Genomic DNA, 10,666 nt, shown 5'->3' on the forward strand with positions numbered 1-10,666 from the left:
CAAGCCGCAGGTCAAATATATAGGATTTTTAAAAAGGTACAGTTCTCTTTTTGGAAAGTATACTAATAATTTCTGGTCACCCAAAAATGACATGACAGAGAACCTTACGCTTGTTTAATTCAATAGCCCTTGATGCGCCTTTATGCTTAGGATTTTTTCTGAGAAGTTGGAAGGCCGTTTTTTTGGAGTTATTCATTTCATTGTAAGAAACACATTCAGCCCCTGCATTGATAAAAGTCAGATGCACTTTATAAAGAGCGTTAAGGGTCTGGCAGACTTCCAACAGTCTGCAGGATTCAATAAGGTCCATCAGACCTATGGCAGGTTTACAAAGTCCACCAGACTTTACAGGACAAGAAGTCTGATCAGTGTCATGCTCTTAAGCACAAAGGACTGGATTTTGCACCCTTTTGTGTTGAATAGTACCTCATTCTGCAAGTAGTCCCTTTGATTCCAGTCAGGGCCAGCTCCAGGGTTTCTGCCGCCCCAAGCAACTCTTCGGTGGCAGCTCAATCGCGCCGCTCCACTCTTTGGCAGAAGTTCAGCGGAGGTTCTTCACTCCATCTCTTCCTCTTCGGCGGCAACTCAAAGAGGAAGAGAGGGACCGAGGCACTCGCTGCCGAATTCCCGCCAAAGACCCGGACGTGCCACACTGATACTGGACGGAGTGCCGCCCCTTTCTATTGACCGCCCCAAGCACCTGCTTCCTTAGCTGGTGCCTGGAGCCAGCCCTGATTCCAGTAGAGCCATGCATAGAATGAGGTTATTGGAATCTAGCCCCAAAGGAGTGGGGCTCCAGTCTTGCAAAGATTTCATGCTGTACCAGACTGGAGAGACTTGTTTACACTAGAACAAATTAGGACTCCCAATTCCCAGCAGTGGTAGCAACAGAGGAAGCTGTAATTTAGACAAGGCTCCAATGTTTTTACCACTGTGCCACTTAGCCCTGCTATTTTCAAACCTTGGTTTTGTAAAGTATTTTGCTTCCTATAGATTCTTTTCAGCCTTAATGTACCACTTTCTCATCAGCTTTCCTGTGATAAAGAAGTGAGTTAGGTTACCCTGTCAGTTCCAAGAAGTCAGCTTCCTTTCTCAGTTGCAGTATTCGGGCCCATTCCTGCAATTAATACTACCCACTATATCCTGATTTTCAGCATGCTGGATTTCTGCAATGCGTGTTGAAGTCAACGGGATTTTGGGGTGCTCAGCCCCCTCTGAAAATCAAGCCAGGAGGTTTTTGATGAGATGGGTGGTGATGGGGGGTTAGTGAATTTGTGTAGGGCAGGGTATTTCTAAATTAATATTTCGGCTGGTTGTTTCTGCTGCATGAAGAGGATACGTTGTTCTTTTTGTACGCACTGCACAATGTCAAATGTTGTAACAAGCACCTAGAGGACAGGGCATGTGGCTTTTAGTTGTTTATATATAAACATGGAAAAATACAATAAATAAATTAAAACTCGTTGAAATCTTTTGAAAATTCAACATTGATAGGACGTTTTTGTGAAAAATCATCAGTTTTTCAACTAGCTCTAAATAAATACATACAGATTTCCTGCCATTTTTTAAATGTATCTTTCTTATTTCACGCCAAGGAGAGGACGTTTTTGTGAAAAATCATCAGTTTTTCAACTAGCTCTAAATAAATACATACAGATTTCCTGCCATTTTTTAAATGTATCTTTCTTATTTCACGCCAAGGAGATGAAATGCAAACATGATTGAGATGCAACCTTAATGTTAGGAATTCAGTTACTCAGAACTCAGGAGTGTCAAAGTTGGGGACCTGCAGCAGTGGTGACCCAGCCACATAAGGACAGTATTATTTCCACAGCTGTAGTTTGGCATTTTCCTTTGACGGATAAAGACGACGACACAAGACTTGATGTTCAGAGACACTGACTGCCCATCAGTCCCACTGATTTCAACCGGATTGGCAGCTGCACCTCTGAAAATCAGATCCAAACTCTCAGCATCAAGTTGCTCAGATCTCAAGGGAAATCACTGTACACACAAAAACAACAGACCACAGTGGTTGGAAAGGGAAGGAAGCAGGACAGCAGTAGGGGATACTGTCGCTGAATCCCTAGAGGCCAGTTATTTGCTGGTCACAGGCAGACGATGGACTTGATTAATGTTTAGCAGGCTTATTTGTGACACTGGAACAATCCAGGAGGCAGGAGGATGGGTTGGTTTTTTGTTTTGATTTGTTTTTGGATGCAGCAAGTTAGTTTGAGCAACTTTCTTTGGTGTGTTATATTAAAGTGAACACCACATACAGTAATGCAAACTCAGATGCCTACAGCCAGCACCTAGATCCATAAAGGCCAACTAAACAGTGGCCTGATTTTCTGAGGTCTTCAGCATCCAACACTTCCACTGAAAACAATAGAAGTTGGGGGTGCTGAACACTTCCATAGCAAGCACTTTAAACGTATCCTCAAGATGGATCGAGGTGCCAAACTTTTAGTACCCACATTTGAAAATGTCAGCAAAGGGAAATACACTTCAGTTGCTCAACTGTCCAGACATTCGCACAAGTAGAATCTCAGTCTTATAGCTGAATTAATAGGGTTTTGGGGTTATTGAATCATCAGCATTTTCCAAAATGCAGGGCGTGTCCCTCCCTGACTAGCTGGAGGGGTTGAAGTGGGACAGACAAACCTCTCAATTAGCCTCCAGAATCCCAGCTTTTATTTTACCTTTTAAAAATTAGTCTCCAGCTGTTATGGTTGCAGAAAATAAAAACAACAACAAATCCATCAAACTGTGGAGTGAGTGTAACTGAGCTAGCAAGTCTGCCTGAGTTTGCAGACAGCCTGAAAAATAGCTCTGAGGTGTGAACTCAGGGATCAAACTCAGATGACAGCAATGATACTTTAAATGTCAATGTTAATTATTTCACGGCTCACCAGTGCATATAAGAAAGGAGCTGCAGGGCCATGGTAGGAAGATCTACACCAAGGTGTGGGGCACATCCCCTGGCCCTGGAAGGGCCCAAAGGACAAGCCACGGCGGATGCAATGAGGCTGTATTAAGATGGACGGCCTTTAACAACATAAGGTTTCTGGGTGGGGTGGTAATCGGTTTCATTTTTGTGAAGCGGAGCCCAACTTTTAGAAGTTTGGCAAATGCTGCATTCAAGGCAAAAATAGAACATTTTTTCTTCTGTATCTGATCCTCCTGCAACTTTCTCATTCTCCCATCATGTAACAGCCATCGAAAGATGCAACAGCAACCCCACATTGGGGCTCCAGCATCCTGTAAGGGAGGCAAGAGTAATGCTTCGAACAAAGAACAACATTGGCCATTCTGTTCTAGAGCCCCTTGTCACTAGTCATTATCCCATGAAAACAGCTTTGAGGCCAAAATGTTTCAGACCATAGCTCTGCCCAATGAATAATTTGATTGTTTATCAGCGAAGTTGGAACTAAATGGATCTAAATCTATGTGAATTATTGAAATGGCAAAAATGCTCATTTTGTTCAAATAATTGGTCAGCTGGGTTTTTGGATGCGAGCTAACGGGGCTCATTTTTAAAATGACTAGATAGTGACTCGTGCTCAGTGTGATAGGCCATCCTAAACGTGGTGACCTGCACTGGTCACTATTCTAGGTTTGGAAAAAACAAACACCTGAAGACATATCTAGGCTGCATGCCAAAAATATAGCAGACAGAGCACTCAGGCCAGAGATGATCAGTTTAAAATCCGTATCTCAGGCCTCATCTTGCTCCAGCTTCTTCATGCTTTACAATACCTTCATGTCCCAAGACCCACTTTATAAAGCCTTTCAGGGAAGACACAAACATCTGCATGACCAACTGCCCAGATGGAATGAGTTGTAGGCCAGAAAGCAGATAATAAGCTAGTAGGCAGGGTTGTTTGGGGAAATTTAACTTTGTCTTTCTACATTTTTTTTTTTTTTTTTTTTTTTAAATGAAACCTTCATTTTGGATTTCCAGGCTGCTGGGGAGTCAGAGGCTGAGCGTAGGAATTCCTGGCTCCCTGACCTGTTCCCAAACCTCTGCTGAGTCTTATTTCCGTTTGGGGGGTCAGCGATAGCTCAGTGGTTTTGCGCATTGGCCTGCTAAACCCAGGGTTGAGAGTTCAATCCTTGAGGGGGCCATTTAGAGATCTGGGACCAAAAAAAAAAAAAAATAGTTGGGGATTGGTCCTGCTTTGAGCAGGGGATTGGACTAGATGATCTCCTGAGATCCCTTTCACCCCTGGAAATCTATGAAAATGGCCCCAAGCCTGGTATTTGCTTCTATATGAAACTTCCTTGGTAAAGGAACACAGAACACTGGTTATTTGTGTTCACCAATCATTAAAAACATAAAACTGGTCAACTCCATCTTCCTTATGAAGTCGTAGGGAAAGGAGGGCTGCAGGAGTGACAGTCACACACTTTTTGCATTTACTTCCTGTAAATACTTCAATGCACAAATTTACTATCAGAGATATTTGGCAAAACAATGAATATGCACAAAAAGCTAATATTTAGCTTATAAATTGGAGTCTGTATTGAAAACCCAATTCTAGGAGTTATACTCATCCAACCAGGGAGCAGAAACAGTATCGTGTGACTTGCATCCAATCAAAAACTAACCAATGCAGCTCAAATGTCAAATTATTGGACAGTCCTAGTGAACAGCTAATGCCAAATCCAAAATTTATTTATATAATTATTTGGTGAATAATTTTAAATGAATAGACCCAAGAAAGTCAGGAAAAACAGCAAAGGGGAAAGAGAGGCTAAATCCATTAAAAAAAAAAAAGACATTCACTAGGACTTCTTTTTTGCTGAGCTCCAACAATGAGCATGCTCACCTAGGCATTGCTTGGATTATTTCTTTGACTGTCTGATTAAACTCAAACCCTTTTTGGCCAACAGCTGCTGAGACATAGAAGGAAAAAAAAATAATTAACCAGGCTTGCTCTCCATCTGACATTCGATAGCTGGTTTTTGTCTTCAGGCCCACGCCTGCAAATAAAAGCCAACCCTTCTTGATAAAATGAAATGCACGAGAACGAGACTCACTCTTTCCATCTCCCCAGTATCCATTGAACCATCTGAATAAGTAAAGCCTCTCTGAACATTCAGTCCCCGCAGCCACGGGAAATTGAACACCTCACTCGCCATGACACTAGCAGGAAATCAACACCCACCAAGTATGGAGTTATAATTAAAAAAAGAACAATAAGACAGCTGCTTTCAGCAGTGTTTTTAATCATGGATCTAGCACCCTAGGAGATTATTGGACTACAAGAGATTTAGGAAAGATTAGTCTTTTCATTACCGTTGGGGGGAGAGGGTGGGGGACGAAGGGGTTAGTTCCTATGCAATGCCAAACAGACATGTTTCTAGCATATATGTAGACAACTTGTGCTGTTGGTACCTGATTGTCTGGAATTTCAGTGGAGATCATAGGCAACAGGAACTTATTTCTATTTTGGGAGGGAAAAAGTTAATTGAAAACAGATCTGATCTGACTAGACTGATTAAAAAATTTTTGTAAGGTAATTATTGTACTCCCCCCCCCCCTTCTTTAGCTTCTTCGGGGATCTCCAAGCTCTAAAACAATCATGAATGTCTCCACAACCTTGCTTGGGTGGTGGATTGATATTATTGCCCCACTGTTACAATGGGGAAGCTGAGGAACAGAGATTAAAAATTACTTTGGACTCTTTTTTTTAACCCTTACATTTCAGAGCCTTCTGAGAAGTGGAAGTAGGTGGGATCTTTTACACTGGGAAAGAGGAGTTGGGATTTTGGATATAGTTAAGGCACTAAACCATATGTGGGGCACCTAAATTGAAGTGGCCTGATTTTGCAGAAGGACCGAGTCCCCCAAATCCTATTCAAAGCAAATAGGATTTGGCAGGAGAGCATCATCTTTGAAAAATAATCATTTTTACCTCTTGTCCCCATCCCATAGATGGCAGACTCAGAAGCTTTGGAAAATGCCCTCCTCATAAGAGTCAGATCCTGTTCAGGCAGGAAGTGGAGAATTAACAGGTGCTGAGGGTGGTTTAGCAGCAGTGGAAGAGAATCCAGGGGGATGAGGTGGACGAGGCTTTCTTCTGGCAACTAGCAGAAGTTGCTAGATCGCAGGCCCTGGTTCTCATGGGAGACTTTAATCACCCTGATATCTGCTGGGAGAGCAATACAGCGGTGCACAGGCAATCCAGGAAATTTTTGGAAAGCGTAGGGGACAATTTCCTGGTGCAAGTGCTGGAGGAACCAACTAGGGGCAAAGCTTTTCTTGACCTGCTGCTCACAAACAGGGAAGAACTAGTAGGGGAAGCAAAAGTGGATGGGAACCTGGGAGGCAGTGACCATGAGATGGTCGAGTTCAGGATCCTGACACAAGGAAGAAAGGAGAGCAGCAGAATATGGACCCTGGACTTCAGAAAAGCAGACTTTGACTCCCTCAGGGAACAGATGGGCAGGATCCCCTGGGAGAATAACATGAAGGGCAAAGGGGTCCAGGAGAGCTGGCTGTGTTTTAAAGAATCCTTATTGAGGTTGCAAGAACAAACCATCCCGATGTGTAGAAAGAATAGTAAATATGGCAGGCGACCAGCTTGGCTAAACAGTGAAATCCTTGCTGATCTTAAACGCAAAAAAGAGGCTTATAAGAAGTGGAAGATTGGACAAATGACCAGGGAGGAGTATAAAAATATTGCTCAGGCGTGCAGGAGTGAAATCAGGAAGGCCAAATCACACTTGGAGTTGCAGTTAGCAAGAGATGTTAAGAGTAACAAGAAGGGTTTCTTCAGGTATGTTAGCAACAAGAAGAAAATCAAGGAAAGTGTGGGCCCCTTACTGAATGAGGGAGGCAACCTAGTGACCGAGGATGTGGAAAAAGCTAATGTACTCAATGACTTTTTTGCCTCTGTCTTCACGCACAAGGTCAGCTCCCAGATTGCTGCACTGGGCAGTACAGCATGGGGAGAAGGTGACCAGCCCTCTATGGAGAAAGAAGTGGTTCGGGACTATTTAGAAAAACTGGACGTGCACAAGTCCATGGGGCCGGATGCGCTGCATCCGAGGGTGCTAAAGGAGTTGGCAGGTGAGATTGCAGAGCCATTAGCCATTATTTTTGAAAACTCATGGCAATCGGGGGAGGTCCCAGATGACTGGAAAAAGGCTAATGTAGTGCCCATCTTTAAAAAAGGGAAGAAGGAGGATCCGGGGAACTACAGGCCAGTCAGCCTCACCTCAGTCCCTGGAAAAATTATGGAGCAGGTCCTCAAGGAATCAATTATGAAACATTTAGAGGAGAGGAAAGTGATCAGGAACAGTCAGCATGGATTCACGAAGGGGAAGTCGTGCCTGACTAACCTAATTGCCTTCTATGATGAGATAACTGGCTCTGTGGATGAGGGGAAAGCAGTGGATGTGTTATTTCTTGACTTTAGCAAAGCTTTTGATACTGTCTCCCACAGTATTCTTGCCACCAAGTTAAAGAAGTATGGGCTGGATGAATGGACTGTAAGGTGGATAGAAAGCTGGCTAGATCGTCGGGCTCAACGGGTAGTGATCAATGGCTCCATGTCTAGTTGGCAGCCGGTTTCAAGTGGAGTGCCCCAAGGGTCGGTCCTGGGGCCGGTTTTGTTTAATATCTTTATTAATGATCTGGAGGATGGTGTGGACTGCACTCTCAGCAAGTTTGCAGATGACACTAAACTAGGAGGCGTGGTAGATACACTAGAGGGTAGGGATCGGATACAGAGGGACCTAGACAAATTAGAGGATTGGGCAGAAAAAAACCTGATGAGGTTCAACAAGGACAAGTGCAGAGTCCTGCACTTAGGACGGAAGAATCCCATGCACTGCTACAGACTAGGGACCGAATGGCTAGGTAGCAGTTCTGCTGAAAAGGACCTAGGGGTCACAGTGGACGAGAAGCTGGATATGAGTCAACAGTGTGCTCTTGTTGCCAAGAAGGCTAACGGCATTTTGGGCTGTATAAGTAGGGGCATTGCCAGCAGATCGAGGAACGTGATCGTTCCCCTTTATTCGACATTGGTGAGGCCTCATCTGGAATACTGTGTCCAGTTTTGGGCCCCACACTACAAGAAGGATGTGGAAAAATTGGAAAGAGTCCAGTGGAGGGCAACAAAAATGATTAGGGGTCTGGAGCACATGACTTATGAGGAGAGGCTGAGAGAACTGGGATTGTTTAGTCTCCAGAAGAGAAGAATGAGGGGGGATTTGATAGCAGCCTTCAACTACCTGAAGGGGGGTTCCAAAGAGGATGGAGCTCGGCTGTTCTCAGTGGTGGCAGATGACAGAACAAGGAGCAATGGTCTCAAGTTGCAGTGGGGGAGGTCCAGGTTGGATATCAGGAAAAACTATTTCACTAGGAGGGTGGTGAAACACTGGAATGCGTTACCTAGGGAGGTGGTGGAGTCTCCTTCCTTGGAGGTTTTTAAGGCCCGGCTTGACAAAGCCCTGGCTGGGATGATTTAGCTGGGAATTGGTCCTGCTTTGAGCAGGGGGTTGGACTAGATGACCTCTTGAGGTCCCTTCCAACTCTGATATTCTATGATTCTATGCTTCCTATAGGTGCGGGATCCACATCCTGGAAAGGCAAGGTGGACAATATTGTATTAGATGCAGTCTGGGGAGATAGGGGGATGCAGGTAGGAGCTCTTGTACATTTAAACCCAAATGCAATCACAGGTGCACTTCCTGCACCTTTGTTTTACCCTGCACCAAAGACTAAGCCAGAGATGACCATGCAAAATAGGCCCAGCAGCATCCATCATCTAGGTGTCAACTTGCAAAGTTGAGGGCGTCAGTTTTCAATAAATAGTGTATAGTAGGTACCTTAACCTCCAACCTTGCACTAAAAAGCATGAAAGAAAACCAGGGCTTTTGTCCCCCTACAATCCTGTCACCTGGAGAGATAGCTAAGACAGTCACTGGGACAGCCTTGAAACATCTGCTCCAGCCTACAACTCCTATCCACTTTATTTCTGCTATGTAATCATTGTCCCATGCTTGCTACCACAAAAATCAAAAGCCCAAGCCCTCAAAGCTACCCCTTCATCCAGCTGTCTGAGAGAGCACCTCCAGCAGGCTGCCAAAAGGACAACTAAAATATCCCCATTCCAAATCTTCCCCTCAGTCACACCTACAGCAAGTGCTCCAGGTCTCAGTGTATTCACTCACTCTCTCACATGATAAGGTCTCCTGGAAGTAGAAAGAAAAAAGGAACAGAAACCTATTTCTTAAGCGTCTCCTGTTCTTGTTGGATGGGCAATCACCATCATACACTAAACCTCGGGCTGCTGCTACACAGACTGGAACAATGAGGAAGGTGCACACAGAAATTAAACCCTCTCAGATCCTAACCTCTCCCTGACACTGAATTTCTCACACCGCAGGGAATTCCCCCCAAGCAAATCAAAATCTTAACAAAAAAAGGGGGGGGGGGGAGGACAGAGGGAGTTGGGGAAAGAGGCAAATCACTCTTCTGAGTCTCTCATCCCCAATGGGAAATATGCTACCAGCCCACCACCTATAAAAAGGGGACACAGTCTCTGCCCCAGAACTTAAAGCATAAAAAAGATCTGACTGGAAGCTTAAGCTAGATAAATTGAAGGCTAGACATGAGCAAATTAACAGTGAGGGTAATTAACCATTGAAACAAACTTACCTAGGGATGTGTTTGATTCCCCATCGCTCAAAGTCTTGACATCAAGACTAGATACATTTCCAAAAGACATGCTCTTGCTCAACCAGACATCATAGGCTTGATGTAGGAATCGCTTGGTGACGTTCTCTGGACTGTGTTATTTAGGAAATCAGACTAGATGATCCTATTGGACCCTTCTGTACTTAATCTAGGAACTTGATAGACAGTAAAGGCCTGAGTCTTCATGTGTATTGAGATAATTGAGGGGGGAGGGATAGCTCAGTGGTTTGAGCATTGGCCTGCTAAACCCAGGGTTGTGAGTTCAATCCTTGAGGGAGCCACTTGGGGATCTGAGGCAAAATCAGTACTTGGTCCTGCTAGTGAAGGCAGGGGGCTGGACTCGATGACCTTTCAAGGTCCCTTCCAGTTCTAGGAGATAGGATATCTCAATTAATTAATTAATTTGTTTATTTAACACTTGAAGACAGAGTTGTTTGGGCCCTTGCTGTCTGATTCTCCAACAAGAAAAATTCACTTTCTGGACAAATCAACATTTTCTGCAGAAAAATGTCAATGCTGTTGGAAATCTCTGATTTTCCACTGGAAAAATTGTTCAGCTCTCCAGCTCCCCTGCTCCTTGGCAGCCTGCCTAGAGGGATATAGAGAGCTGGGGAGCTTGGGTTTGCAGGCTCCTTGGCTCCAGGGCAGTCTTCCAGGCTGATTGTCCCAGAGTGGCGACTGCCAGAGCTTCCAGCTCCTCAACCCAGCTCCCAGGGCTCCTGGCACCGCAGGGACCCTCAAACATTTTGAAAATGTTGAAACCAAATAACAGAGTTTGTGTACTGCAAGAAATTTCTATTTTTTGTTCATTTTGAAAAATATATATATATTTTTTAAATTTCAGAATTTCCCACAGCACGGGAATTCCAGTTACCAACGTTCAAGGGCTGGCCAAAGACTGTGGAATGAATTTCTCCAGGAACTAAGGGCCATCACAAACCTCACCACCTTCTG

This window comes from Malaclemys terrapin, chromosome 1, assembly GCF_027887155.1.
Source record: "Malaclemys terrapin pileata isolate rMalTer1 chromosome 1, rMalTer1.hap1, whole genome shotgun sequence".
Taxonomy (NCBI): Eukaryota; Metazoa; Chordata; order Testudines; family Emydidae; genus Malaclemys; species Malaclemys terrapin.